A 13668-nucleotide genomic window follows, 5' to 3' on the forward strand; every position below is an offset into this window, starting at 1 on the left:
GTTCAGGGGTGGAGAATTGTGGTGGGTGGGAGTGTGTTTGGGGATTGTTATGTGTGTTGGACCTGGTCTTTGGGTGTTAAGTGAATTTCGTTGTAGGGTATACTGTGTATACACGTACAATGACAATAAAGTTATTTATTTGCTTTCTCCCTCCCATTAAATTTCCTAGAGGCAGGAAGACAGTAATTCCTCCTGATGAGACACACACAAGATAGTAGAAGATTCTACTTGAAGCAGATGATCCAAGCTATATACAGGTGATGACTAGATTCAGACCTAGAAACAAAGAGGAAGCCAATGCAACTTTTCCAGGCCTGATGTAATCTTGTTTAAATGGCTCTGTCCCATCAGTAGCCATGTTCCTTAATTCAGCAGTTAACAAATGAATAACAGGATAACAGAGTTGGAAGGGACCTTGGAGGTCTTCTAGTCCAACCCCTTGCTCAAGCAGGAGACTCTATATCATTTCAAACAAGTGGTTGTCCAGTCTCTTCTTGAAAACCTCCAGTGATGGAGCACCCACAACTTCTGGAGGCAAGTTGTTGCATTGCAACCTGGGCAAGTGGACTGTGCTGTGCTGGGCTGTGCTGGGCTGTGCTGGGCTTGATTGTCCAATGGTATTTCCCACTCAAAAGCCTCAAACCCAGACTTTCCTGTAGGAAGAGCTTCAAAACTGTGCCCAGTTGTAACTGCAAAGACAAGTTCATATTTGCAAAGGAATAACAAGACATACCCTGGATCACATTAAAGCATTTTTTGCATGCCTCGGGTGAATGCACAGATGCCAGTGAGGATTAAATGTAAAAATAAACTAATTGAAAGGGTGAGCCGAGATGCTGCCTGCATGACCATGCAATGGAGCTGTTTTTCCCAGCAAAGTCCACCCCTTTCCTTCTCCTCCGAGCTGCACCTGGGAAATGAAGTTGTGCAGGCTTCTGGCTTGTCTACATGAGGCTGTTACAACCCCTCAAGATTTATATTCCTTCCATTTGCTCATCATGGTGACCTCATCCCAAAGCCTGAAGCAGCAACAACCAGAGGGCAGTGTTTTTTCAACATTTTTCAAGTGTTGCAACTTGAAGTTGGGTAGAGTTCAGGTCCCAGAATTCCCTAGCCAGCATGCATGGATTTCAACTTTTCAGAATCCCTCAGGCAGCATGCCTGGGCTTCAGATCCCAGCATTCAGCAAGCATAGAGTTCTAGATGGCTTAGGACCTGGTTATTTACGGGACCGCCTACTACCACCAATAGCCTCCCACCGGCCAGTACACTCTCATAGAGAGGGACTCCTCCGGGTGCCATCAGCCAAACAGTGTCGACTGGCGGCCCCTAGGGGGAGAGCCTTCTCTGTGGGGGCACCTACCATCTGGAATGAGCTCCCCCCGGAGATACGGAGGATCCCGGATCTGCGCTCCTTCCGCCGTGCTGTGAAGACCTTTTTATTCCATCAGGCGGGCTTGGCCTAATCTCTTCCCTTTTTAAATATGTAAATTTTAATCTGTTTTTAAATTATTGGGGTGTTTTAATCTGTCTGGGCCAAAATGATTTAATTTGATTTTATCTGGTTTTTAAATTTTTTGTATTTATGTATTTTATTGTTGGCTGTTCACCGCCCTGAGTCCTTCGGGAGTAGGGCGGTATACAAATCAAATAAACCTAAACCTAACCTAGATTGACTCTAGATGTTGCAGTAACTAATCTGGAGATAATAAGGAGGTGAGTTACTGTTGCCAGGACTTCTGCTCCAAATCCAATTCCATCTATCACATCAAAAGAAACAGGGCAAAAATTTCTCCTGGCCATAATCTTGACCTGTTAAACAGATGAGAACAATCTCCTTCATATAATATGTGAAGCTCTGATATTTTTCCAGCCAGAATATTGTTTGGAGAGTTTTGGGTCAAACCATGATTAAGGCAGGAGCATGACTTATTTTAATATCCTTTTTTTTTTCTTGCTTGCTTTTCCCTTTTGTAAGGTATTCACATTGCTGAGAAATGAATAGAATGTATATCTATTGCAGTCACCCCCATGTATTACAAGCTATGTTTACTCCATTAAAGAAAAATTAGAATTAATCCATTTGTTTCCCCTTGTCTGTATTGCATTTGGTACTTTTTAGTCTTGAGTGTATTACCTGCTGTGATACTGCCTTTAGTTAATTTTAATTGCACATTGATTTTATTTGATGATTGCGGCTATATATTTTTGGTTGCAAGCTAGTCTAAATTGATACTGGAGAGGACTGATAAATGCTCCAACTTCAAGTGACTGCCTTTTCCTGAGTGAATGGGGATATAATATAGGTAACTTAATGGGCGGCAGAAGAATTGACCTAGGTCTGCTTTAATGATCTCAAGGAAATGTCTGACTCCACCTTCAAAGAAAGAACAAAAGATGAATGACAAGCTAACTCAAGCATCTGGCATGGAATTATTTTTACCCTACTTGTTCTGATGTTAATATTGATTTCCAATATACTGTACAATTCTTTTTCTCTGTGAAATATTAGAGCAGCTGGAAGTATAAGGAAGCTGATCACTGAAGAAGACTGCAAAAAGTTAACTAGCAGCTGAGAGAATAAAGACGCACAAATCCATTGAAATTCTGATTGTGTCTGTTAAGATTTGATACTTGTCCTTGGCTGGACGTTTGAGCAACAATTTTTTTCCCTTTTTTTTTTTTTATCTCTGAAACATATACAAGCATGGATTGTATTTGTATATCCTGCTAAACCATGGTTTGCTTAACCAGTTTATTGAATAAACCGGAATTGGTTGGTGTTGCACAGTCATAAACCATTCTTTCTATTAACCACAGCCAAATGAACTGTCTTTTAAATTACCTTGTCTGTGAAATGGGTCCACAAGTCCTTGGAAACTCTGCGATGTTAAATTCATCAGAACAAACTCAAAAGGGTCTTTGACTCAGGGCCTGGCCTCCCCTTTTTATAAAACTGTAAAGAAATTTGCATTATATCAGGATCACCTATTTATTCCCTAAATATGTGTGTGTGTGTGTGTGTATAGCACATGTATATGTGTGTGAATGTAAGTGAATGTAACTGTAGGGCAGGGGTGTCAAACTCGATTTCGTTGAGGGCCTTATCAGGGTTGTGTTTGACCTCGGGGGCCGGGGTGGGCGTGGCCAGGATGGGCATGGCCAGCTTGACATCACTCATGTCAGGGGTGCCTGTGGGGGCCCGAGTGCTCTGCCAGCGAAAACAGGATTCTGAGCTCCATTTTCAGCTACAACGGCCTCCTGCAACCCTCTGACAGTGAAAACAGAGCCCTCCCAAGCTCCATTTTCACTGGCAGAGGCACTGCGGGCCAGCCCTTTGCTGTTTCTAGGGCAGTACCACAGGCCGGATCTGGCCCCCGGGCATGTACATACATACACACATATTTTCTTTTGAGATCAGGCAACAGAATTTCATTTTTAATGTGTACCAGGGATGGGAATTACTTATCTTTATTACTGATTCGCAACGGGTTCGCATGTGCGCGAGCGAACGATGACGACTTCCGGGACAATTTTACTCTCGCCAGTTTTACTACCGGTTCTTGCAAACTGGTCCGAACTGGGGGCAACCCACCACTGGTACCAGTGTGTACACAGAAAAAGTGATAATAAAGATTATCTTATCATAAACCACTACATTCAGTTTCACTTGCCAACAGGCTACAACCTTGTTGACAAAGGAAATAAGCAACTTGATTTAGATTAGGATTGGAAGGAAAGATATCCAAGTATTGGCTTAAACACTCAGTATCTGACATTTTAAATCTAAAGTGAGCAAACTGTGAACTCAGGCAACATCATTCCAAATCTTTTTTATTATTCCATATTTCTTAACCACCCATCTCCTTCTGAGATTTTTTTCCCCTATACCTGTGATGGCAAACCTATGACACGTGTGCCACATGTATACATTTGGCATGTATAGCCATATCATTAGGCACATGAGCTCAGCTGATTTTCAGGCCTTCTGGGCCCACCAGAAGTAGGGAAACAGGCTGTTTCCTGCCTCTGGAAGACCTTGGGGGTGGTGGTGGGGAAGGCCTGTTTTTCTCTCTCCCCAGCCTCCAAAGCCTTTCTAGGAGTCTGAGGAGGGCGAAAACGGCCTCCCCCAACCCTGGAGGCCCTCCGGAGGTCGGAAATGGCCCGTTTGCCAACTTCCGATGGGACCGGAAGGCCCATTTTTTTGGTGTCCCCAGCCTCCAGAGCCTTTCTAGGAGTCACCGGAAATTGGCAAACAGGCCATTTTTGGCCTCTGGAGGCCCCCGGGGGATGGAGAAGGCTGTTTTTGCCCTCCCAGACTCCTAGAAAGGCTCTGGAGGCTGGGGACACCAAAAAAAAGGCCTTCCGTGCCATCGCGTGCCAGGAGCAGGGGGAGTGGGGGGGTCGCACACGCATGCGCGGGGGCAGGGCACATAGAATTATGGGTGTGGGCACGCACATGCGCGATCCCCCCCCACTCCTGGCACATGATGGCAAAAAGATTAGCCATCACTGCCCTATACCTTCCTCTATTCCTCTTTTATCTGGGGTTTCTGTTCCCAAGCAATGGGAGTTAACATTTTAGCTTTGCTTATTTTCCCCCTGATAAGACCTGCTGTGGATTCCTGACTGCATTCGGTCTAACATGCCAGAGATACTTCATGTATATTTATTTAGTGTTTCATTCACACAGGCAGAAAATTTCGATGTACAGCTAGCCTCTTACATCCCTCAAGTGGTAAGGCCCGGGGAATGGAGTGGGGGAGTGGAGTTTTGAATTGCTGGAGTATTGGTTGGTTGGAATTTTTTATTCATTTCCCTTGCGATATTTCAAATTAAGCTGAAGAATTCAGTTACTTTTTCCCTGGTGCATATGCTTGAGTATACAGATTAAAAATTCCTCTCCCCCACTATTTTTCTTTTTGCTAAGGGCAGACAGAAAATCCTGCAGTAGAATTTTTTTTTAAGAGTCAGGAAGATCAAGGAGAAAGTGAGGGGGAAACCGTCACACTTGTATGTACAGGGATAGGCATCCAATCCCTGAGAGAATATTGTTTCCTCAAATTTAAGCACTAAGTATAAACACAGGGCCCAAAACCCCAGTGAAGAGGCTAATTCTGTTTGCAGCAGGGAGATGAGTTCAAAGGTAAGGCTGCCGAGGTGTCTCGAATTTCCAGTAAGATAAAACCCAGCAGTCTCTCTGGCATTGCGATGCGAAAGCTTACCTGGCTCCTTGTGAAAAGCAGTTTGTTTGTTTTAGATTATGGCACAGCGACTATCATTTAAAGCACCGGGGATTGTGATTTAATACAGAAGAACATCCTTTTGCCCCCAAATAGGGCCTACAGTTGCAGGCTTCTTCAGGTTGGCTTGTCCAGCTGCATTATGATTCTGGCATCTGACTGAGCAGTGCGAAGTAGCTTCATTATTCTATTTATTTATTTTGTTTTGTTTTGTTTGTTTGTTTGTCAAACATGTACAAGATAACAAGTATAGGTATTGTAGGAAGTTAGCGTACACCCCTCTCTTAGGAAAATGAGATATTTTAGGAAATATTAAAAGGGCGGAATATTTCCCCTAAAAGGGAGGCAGAATCTCAGCTCCCCCACCTTTATCAATGGGCCATTAAGGCCTGGGCCAGTCTTTTCTATATAACAAAGATCTACCTCCTTCAGGCAGAGCCATAATAGGAATCCCAAAGCTCTTTCATTGCAACATCACCCAGCAAGAGCCAACCAAACTTGGGACTCAAAAACACAATCTACAAAGTTACCCCTGCATGGCCCCATGGGGAGTCTGACAACAATCAGAATACAAGCTCAAATTCAAACGTCCAGAGAGGGCATAAAACCCAGGCACTCTCAGCATCTCTTCCCTTTTTTTCTCTCCACCCAGGACCTAAAACCATGTGGTCCTGTCCATCATTAAAAACCATATTTCCAAGCAGTCTCCATGTTTCCAGTGTCTTTCTTCCCCACTTGGAATTGAACCCAGATGGAGATTTCTTCCAACAATATGAACATAAACATAAACAAAGGAAGTAAATACAAATAAATGGGAACAGTAAGGCAGGGATGGTAGGCATGCTGGTGCGCTTATGCACGCCCCCTTAATGGACCTCTTAAGAAGGGAGCGAGGTCCATGGTAAACAGTTTGAAGTTGAAACTGTGAGGGTTTGAGGCAGGGGTGAAATGCTCCCGGTTCAGACCGGCTCGGGTGAGTAGATAGCAATGATGGCCGGTGGTTCGGAGAACCGGTAGCAATGGAAGCTGGAGGCTCCGCCCACCTGCCCACCCGCCCCATTCCCCGGAGTCAGGGAATGCACCATTCCCCGACTCCTACTGCTCACCTTTCTCCCACGGCTGGCTGTCAGGGAAGGCAAGAGCCCGAAAGATGCCCGACTCCGGGGAATGGGGCGGGTGGGCGGAGCCGCATGGCGAAGGGCGAGCGGCAGCGGCTCTGTGGCGCGGCCGGCATTGGGGAATGGTGCATTCCCTGACTCCTACTGCTCACCTTTCTCCCACGGCTGGCTGTCAGGGAAGGCAAGTGCCCAAAAGGTACCGGAGTCACTCACTCTCCTTCTTGAATGAGCCGCTCTGGTCCACCCGTCGGCTGCGCAAGCACACATCCAACCTGCCGCTGAATTAAATCATCTCTATCATTGCCCGGACTGGCTGATGCTGCTGGGAGTTGTGACAAAGCTATCTGGTGACTCACAATTTCTTCATATAGGATATATGCGTATTGAGTTTGCACAAAAGTGCACATTTTTATCACCCTATGGGGCAACTGTTTATCGTCTATATATATAAAAGCGAAAACCACTCACGCCATAATCACAAAATCTCCAGAACCGTAAAGCCTACAAACTTGAAATTTGCCACGTATGTTCCTCTTGGCTTCTAGGTGCTCACTAAGAAAGGATTTTTCGAAATGACCATCAGAGCAATATATTATTATTAGCATGCTCTGATGCTAATTAGACTTTCTACTCCCCCTCCCAACCTGAAAATAACTCTGGAGAGAACAGGATAGCATAGGGGAGGCTTCTGTGCGGCAAGGCTGAGGGAGAGAAGGGGAGAGGAGAGGCCGATCGTAACTACTCATTAATTTTCAAGCTGTAAGTGTCAATTTATCAAGCCCGATCACATAGTTTTGTAGCAGAGCACAGGTATTCAGCTAGTTTTATATATGGATAAATTGTAATCTATTTCAAGAATCATGCATAAATTCTTGTGGAATGCCAACATTCAGTTTTGGCATACTCCAATATCTGGGAAAGCATAATGAGAAGAGGTGGGGGGAAGAGAATTTTTCCCCTTAATCTTTATGATAATTGCTATGAATTGGAGACTAGGTTCAAGTTGTTCTGAAAATTAAATTTATTCATGTATGCAATTGATATCTCACATTTATATTTTTTTTAAGAATCCCAGGACAGGCATACAATTCAATTAAGATTAGAATGAAATTTTAAAGCGATATATATATAATTACAAGGAAATAATTCAATTAAACCTTTCAAAGTATGTATAAAACTATACATGGCTTAAAATTCTCCAACAAGGTAAAGAACTTGTGATCCATAAGCCGCCTTTTCCTCATGAGAGCCCAGTGGACTTCTGCAACAACCTGGGATCATGGCACAAATATATCATAACAAAATTCTGGTTTGTAGTTTATTTATTGTGTTTATAAATAACTCAAGGGGTTATCAACACACTTTCCTCCTCCTATTTTCCTTACAACTACCACCTTGTAAGGTGATTTGGGCGGAGAGAGAGTAGCTGGCCCAAAGTCACCCAGCTGGCTTTCACGCCTGAGGCGGGACTAGAACTTATGATCTCTTGCTTTCTAGTCTGGTGACTTAACCACTAGACCAAATTGGCTCTTTCAAGATGCTCTGAGCACATGGAAAATGCAAAGGCCAAATTGCATTCTTGAAGCACTTCTGGGGTGATAGTACATCAACTGCCAATTTAATTTGCCTATAACACTTTGAATTATAAAATGCAAATATTTTAATAATGCTACATATTGATAGCATCTTGCAAAAGATAAGAAAATGTTTCTTTGAATAATTCATAATGCTACCAGTACATTATTTGATAGGATAACAGGACCTATATCAGGGCTATCTACCCAATCAATTTAAGATTAAGATTCTAAAAAAATCTTAAAAGTACATTCAAATTTGCTTGAAAGAGCTGAGAAAAAAGTAATTCTTGCAGAGATGGATTTAACAGCTGCCATATCTCCACCAAATTAAAATCCAGTAAATAAGCTTGAAGGAAATGTTGTGCTTATAAAGCCTCAACTATGTTTTCAAACTATGATATCTGGAAGACTGCTAACTTTTTAAGTGAACCTACCAAACTTTTCTTGTCTACTTTCTTCTTTCTAAAGTTTTCACGATTAGAGAATGCTTTAAATTGAAACCAACATTTGGCAGAAAGAAATAAAAAAAAAACAATAGCAACTTAGATGTATATACAGCCCTATAGTGCTTTACAGCACTCTCTGAGCTGTTTACAGTGTCAGCATATTGCCCCCAACAATCTGGGTCCTCATTTTACTGACCTCGGAAGGATGGAAGGCTGAGTCAACCTTGACTTGGTCAGGATCAAAGTCCAGGCTATGGATAGAATTTGCCTGGAATACTGCATTCTAACCACTATGCCACGAGGGCCCATTCATAAATAGTTATAGGTAAAGGTAAAGGTTCCCCTCGCACATATGTGCTAGTCGTTCCTGACTCTAGGGGGCATCTCATCTCCGTTTCAAAGCCGAAGAGCCAACGCTGTTGAAAAATGTCTCCGTGGTTATGTAGCCGGCATGACAAAACGCCAAAGGCGCATGGAACGCTGTTACTTTCCCACCAAAGGTGGTCCCTATTTTTCTACTTGCATTTTTTATGTGCTTTTGAACTGCTAGGTTGGCAGAAGCTGGGACAAGTAACGGGAGCTCACCCCATTACGCGGCACTAGGGATTTGAACCGCTAAATTGCCGATCATTCGATCGACAAGCTCAGCATTTTAGCCACCGAGCCACCGCGTCCCTGCAAATAGTTATTCATACGCATAAAATAGTTCTAAGAAAGACAATTGGACATAATATTGTTTCATGAAACAAAACATTCAGGTATAGTATTTAAAAGTATTGCTTTTTAAATTAAAAAGACAGTAGATTTAAGCAAACCAGAGTTTTTAATATATGTACGTAGCAGGGCTGGGTTCTACTTACCTTTACTACTGGTTCAAAACGGGATCACCCCCGCGCACTTGCTTCGTTTGCACGCCTTGCTTCTGCGCATGTGCAGATCGCTGATGATGGCATCCGGGGCGGTAGGCAGGTTCTCCTGCTGGTTTTACTACCAGTTCTTGCGAACTGATCCGAACCGGGGGCAACCCACCACTGGTAGGTAGTATAATGACACATTCATTCAAAGTCAAATCAAAGTCAGATCAAAAATGATTTGGAAGAACTGTTTCAAAACTAGCAGGATCACCACACTTGTATTCATTAAAGCAGCCCTTATGATCCTGAGAAAAAGATGCTGCTTGAAAAGTTAGCTTATTAAAGCATCTTCATCTTTTCTTCAGGTTCATGCTTGATCTGTAGCACTTCTTCCAAATCATTTTTTGAGCATACAACAGCCAACATATCCAACAGAAGGTAGCAAGTATTCCTGCTTTTCTTTTTCATCCTGAACTAAGTAACAGGGGATCTAGTCTAGATTGAACTAGTTTGGATTTCTAAGTGCTTTCCAAAAACTGGATACATTACCCAAAATTAGGCAAAAGTTGTTTTAGTTTTGGATAGCAATACAGAAACTCATTACTCAACCACAACAAGGACATTTAAATTGACTAAAAGTGTTTTACTAAATATTGTGTAAAAAGGATTTTCCATATCAGGCAGACCTAGCCATTAATCCTCGACTTACATGATCACATGATCAAAATTCAAATGCTTGGCATATTTATGATGACTGCAGTGTCCTGGAGTCATGTGATCAGCTTTTCCAACCTTCTGACAAGCCAAGTCAATGGGGAAGCCAGATTTACTTAACAACTGTGCTAGTAACTTAACAACCATAAAGATACACTTGCCACAACTGTGGCAATAAAGGTCATAAAATGGGGGAAATGGGAAAAATGTCTCACTTAGCAACATGAATTTTGGGGGTCATGGTCGTAAGTCAAGGACTACCTTATTGATAAGTGGTTTGGGGTAATGAAGGAAAAGGTTTATGAAGCACTGCTCTACACTACGTTTTCTGTAATGGCTGGTTCTCTATTTTTGGCATTTACCAAGGCACAATACATTTATTTCAATGGAATCATTTACAAACACACTTTTCAGTGTGAGGCCCAAAGAACAACACAGCTCATTATCTGTCCTATAACATTTTAAGTGGGGACAGGTTAAAATGAGATCTTCTAGACTACAACTTCATCAGGGGTATCTCTTTCTAGATTTTCTATATATAATGGCTTTCAAAGGCATATATCTCTGTGCTGATTCTTTGTGACACAAAGCTGTGTCACTTCTTAAAAAAATACAACAAGGGGGGGGACAGCCAAGCCCCTTAATTTCTTTGTTTTTATGCTAAGTACCATTTATGGCTTTTAATTTGCATTTTGCTGAATTTGATTTCTGTGTTTCCTTCAACAAATATACAGAGTTTGCCCCTCTAAACAACAAAAAAACTTCAACAGATGCTTTTAGAATCAGTATGCCAAACAAAGAATATAAACGAGCAAAGTAATAGAATGACACATACATACACATCTTTTGATTCAAGAGTTCCTTGCCAATGCTGATCCAATGCTGTCTGGACTCTCCAAAGAAAAAACACCTGAAAAACTCAATTGGCCCATTCTAATTTGGCATGACTGTTAGCACAGAACCAGAATCATGTACTTCTATCTGAAATACTATTGTTGTAAGGTGACCAACCTTTTTACAATGAGAAGGAGGACACAAATTAATTGAAGAAAAAAAATATCGTAAATAAACGAAACATTTTATTCATTGCAACAATAATACAGAATAGTAAACAAAGCCACTTGCGCACGGCGCACTCTCTCAAAACAATTCTATGCGGAGCACATGCATCTCATAATCACGTCTCACCGCACTGTACTGAGCCTTGACGAATCGTCATGTCAAATACAAATACGTCACATCACACACAATGGATCGGATCGGCATCGATCGAATACGGAGATTTACAGATTAGTCTTCAAATATCGAAAAGGAGGACATGTAGGAGGACACTTTTTGAGAGAGGACAGAACTTACAAAAGAAGGACTGTCCTCCCTAAAGGAGGACGATTGGTCACCTTAATTGTTGTCCAGTAGTAGGATGATTATGTGATTTAAAAAAAAAATTAAATGGCATGTTTGGGGGTTTTTTTGTTATTTTGTTTTTGCTTAACATCCAGATTTTTTTCATGTAAGTTCTACTTTTTTTAAGTCTCTCCAAATTTAATCAGCAAAATGGAAGTGCACCTCAAGGTGGACAGTCAGGTAGACATCGAAAAAAAAGGGCTTTCTTCAAGAAGGACGGATGCAGTGGTCCTTCTCCCTAGGGATCAGTAGATCCCAAAGCATAAAAATATTGGCATGATCTTATGTGGTGAGAAATAGATCCCCAGAAAGATCCAAGGACAGAAGGGCGGAGGGAGGGCATTTCAGAAAATCAAAATAGCAGCACCTTCCATGCAATCAAAGCCCATCAGACACATGATGCGGGTGAAAAAAAGGGGGTCTTTGCTTGCAGGATTGTGGGTAGAACAATAGAGTTGGAAGGGACCTTTATTTTATTTTATTTTAATTATTTTATTTTATTATTACTATTTCTATGCTGCCCACTCTCCGAGGACTCTGGGCGGCTTACACCAAAGACAGTATACTAAATAGCATATTGCCCCCAACAATCTGGATCCTCATTTTACCCACCTCGGAAGGATGGAAGGCTGAGTCAACCTTGAGCCGGGGAGATTTGATCCTCTGATCTGCTGATCTAGCAGTCAGCTGAAGTAGCTGCAGTACAGCACTCTAACCACTGTGCCACCTCGGCTCTTGGTGGTCTTCTAGTTCAACCCCCTCCCAATGGGAAGAAGATCCTATATAGTATACCATTCCGGACTTCCTTGCCTTTTTTGACATTGCGTGATAACAGAGGGGAAATAAAAAGAATTGCACCCCCTGCTTAAAAACCTCAGCAGAAGTACTAAGACTGTATTACTATTATTCTTCTCTTCCTTACGAGTATCTATCTCTTCCCACTTATTACTATAACCACGTTGCTTGTGTCTTTCCATTTATATTGTTTTTATTTGTTTCCTAGTACAATTTGATAGTTTATTAGTAACCTTGACTATCACTAAGTGTTGTATCTTTTTACTCTCGATGAATGTATTTTATTCTCCTTATGTGCACTGAGAGCATATGCACCAAAGACAAATTCCTTGTGTGTCCAATCACACTTGGCCAATAAAAAATCCAATTCTATCTATTCTCTATTCTAAATCAGAAGAACTTGGTTTTTTTAGGAAGGGAGCAGACACAGATCGCCCCACCCACTTAGGGTTTGGCTCCGCCCACCTCGCGTTCTGGCCCCTCCCGCCGCTCTTTGAAGAGTTTCCGGAACTTTTTGCAGAAGTGCCTGGCTCTGTGCCCCCCCCCCCCCCAACATACACACACGCTTCTTGCATTGCTTTCCTGACACGGCACCTGTGTCTGAAGCCACCGGACGGGAAACCATTTGCAAAACGGACTGAATAAACTGGTGAGAAAGCAAGAGCCGGTCGTGCCGGGAGAAACGTCTGAGTGCATTGATCGTGCCTACCTTTTTACTGTTGCTTTTAGCTCCTGGGCTGATGGCCAAGTTAGGAGAGCCGGGAGACTTTGGGCCGAAGGTAACCGGAAGTCGCTGTTATAACTAGCAAAAAAAAAAAAAGAGCTTCTGTGACGTAACGAAGGAAAAGTTTGTTCTGGGTTCCCGCTGCAGGTTGCTGGACGGATCAAAGAGGCAAAGCGTTTTGCAGCGCTCCCAAAGACCGGTGCCCCGGAGAACGCTGCGAGGCAGCAGCTCCACGCTTTCTATGGGACTCAGGCCCCACTACATTCAGAAGGTTTCGTTTCTGAACTAGGACCGGGTTTATTCGGCTTTTCTGGGTTTCAAATCATGCTTCAAGGCATTTTTTTTTTCCTTAAGATCAGATGCTTAAGGAATGTCGCTTGAAATCCCTTTATAATGATTTCTATAACTATTCAGCCTTAAATGTTTATACATAAAAGCACTGGGGACCATGTAAGATTCATCCCACGTGCATTGGTGCTTTTCTGAGTTTGACAGTGAGAAAACAAACTTTATCCATTTTTTTTATTATTATTTTTTTGTAACATCTCCCTCTCTATTTCAGTCCTAGGTCAGATCGAATGTAAAATACCCCTCGGTTCAGTTGGCTTGGCTGTTTGAGAAGTTCTTTCTTAGGCAATATAATGTTGGTTTTAAGACAAGGCAAATCCAGTCTGTTTCTGAAAGTCTGTTTGGTTTTGAACAAAAGGCCTCTTGGTTTTAGGGAGATAGCTGTGTTTTTATTTTTTCAAATACCCTAAAAGGACAACCAAAGAACATTTATGATCACAGCAAG

At 42.3% G+C, this 13668-nt stretch overlaps 1 protein-coding gene across 1 annotated transcript in view; it reads right to left on the minus strand.

Annotated features, from left to right (window-relative positions):
• Positions 1-12913, minus strand: part of FHIT (fragile histidine triad diadenosine triphosphatase) — a 1060604-nt gene extending 1047691 nt beyond the window's left edge. Inside the window, exon 1 of the mRNA XM_070933525.1 lies at positions 12861-12913. The gene's annotated coding sequence lies outside the window, so the exon portion shown is untranslated. The remainder of the gene's footprint in view (positions 1-12860) is intronic.
• Positions 12914-13668: the final 755 nt, after the last annotated feature.

Source organism: Pituophis catenifer, unplaced genomic scaffold (assembly GCF_029215685.1).
Source record: "Pituophis catenifer annectens isolate HBS135680 unplaced genomic scaffold, rPitCat1.0.hap2 SCAF_2, whole genome shotgun sequence".
Lineage (NCBI taxonomy): Eukaryota > Metazoa > Chordata > Lepidosauria > Squamata > Colubridae > Pituophis > Pituophis catenifer.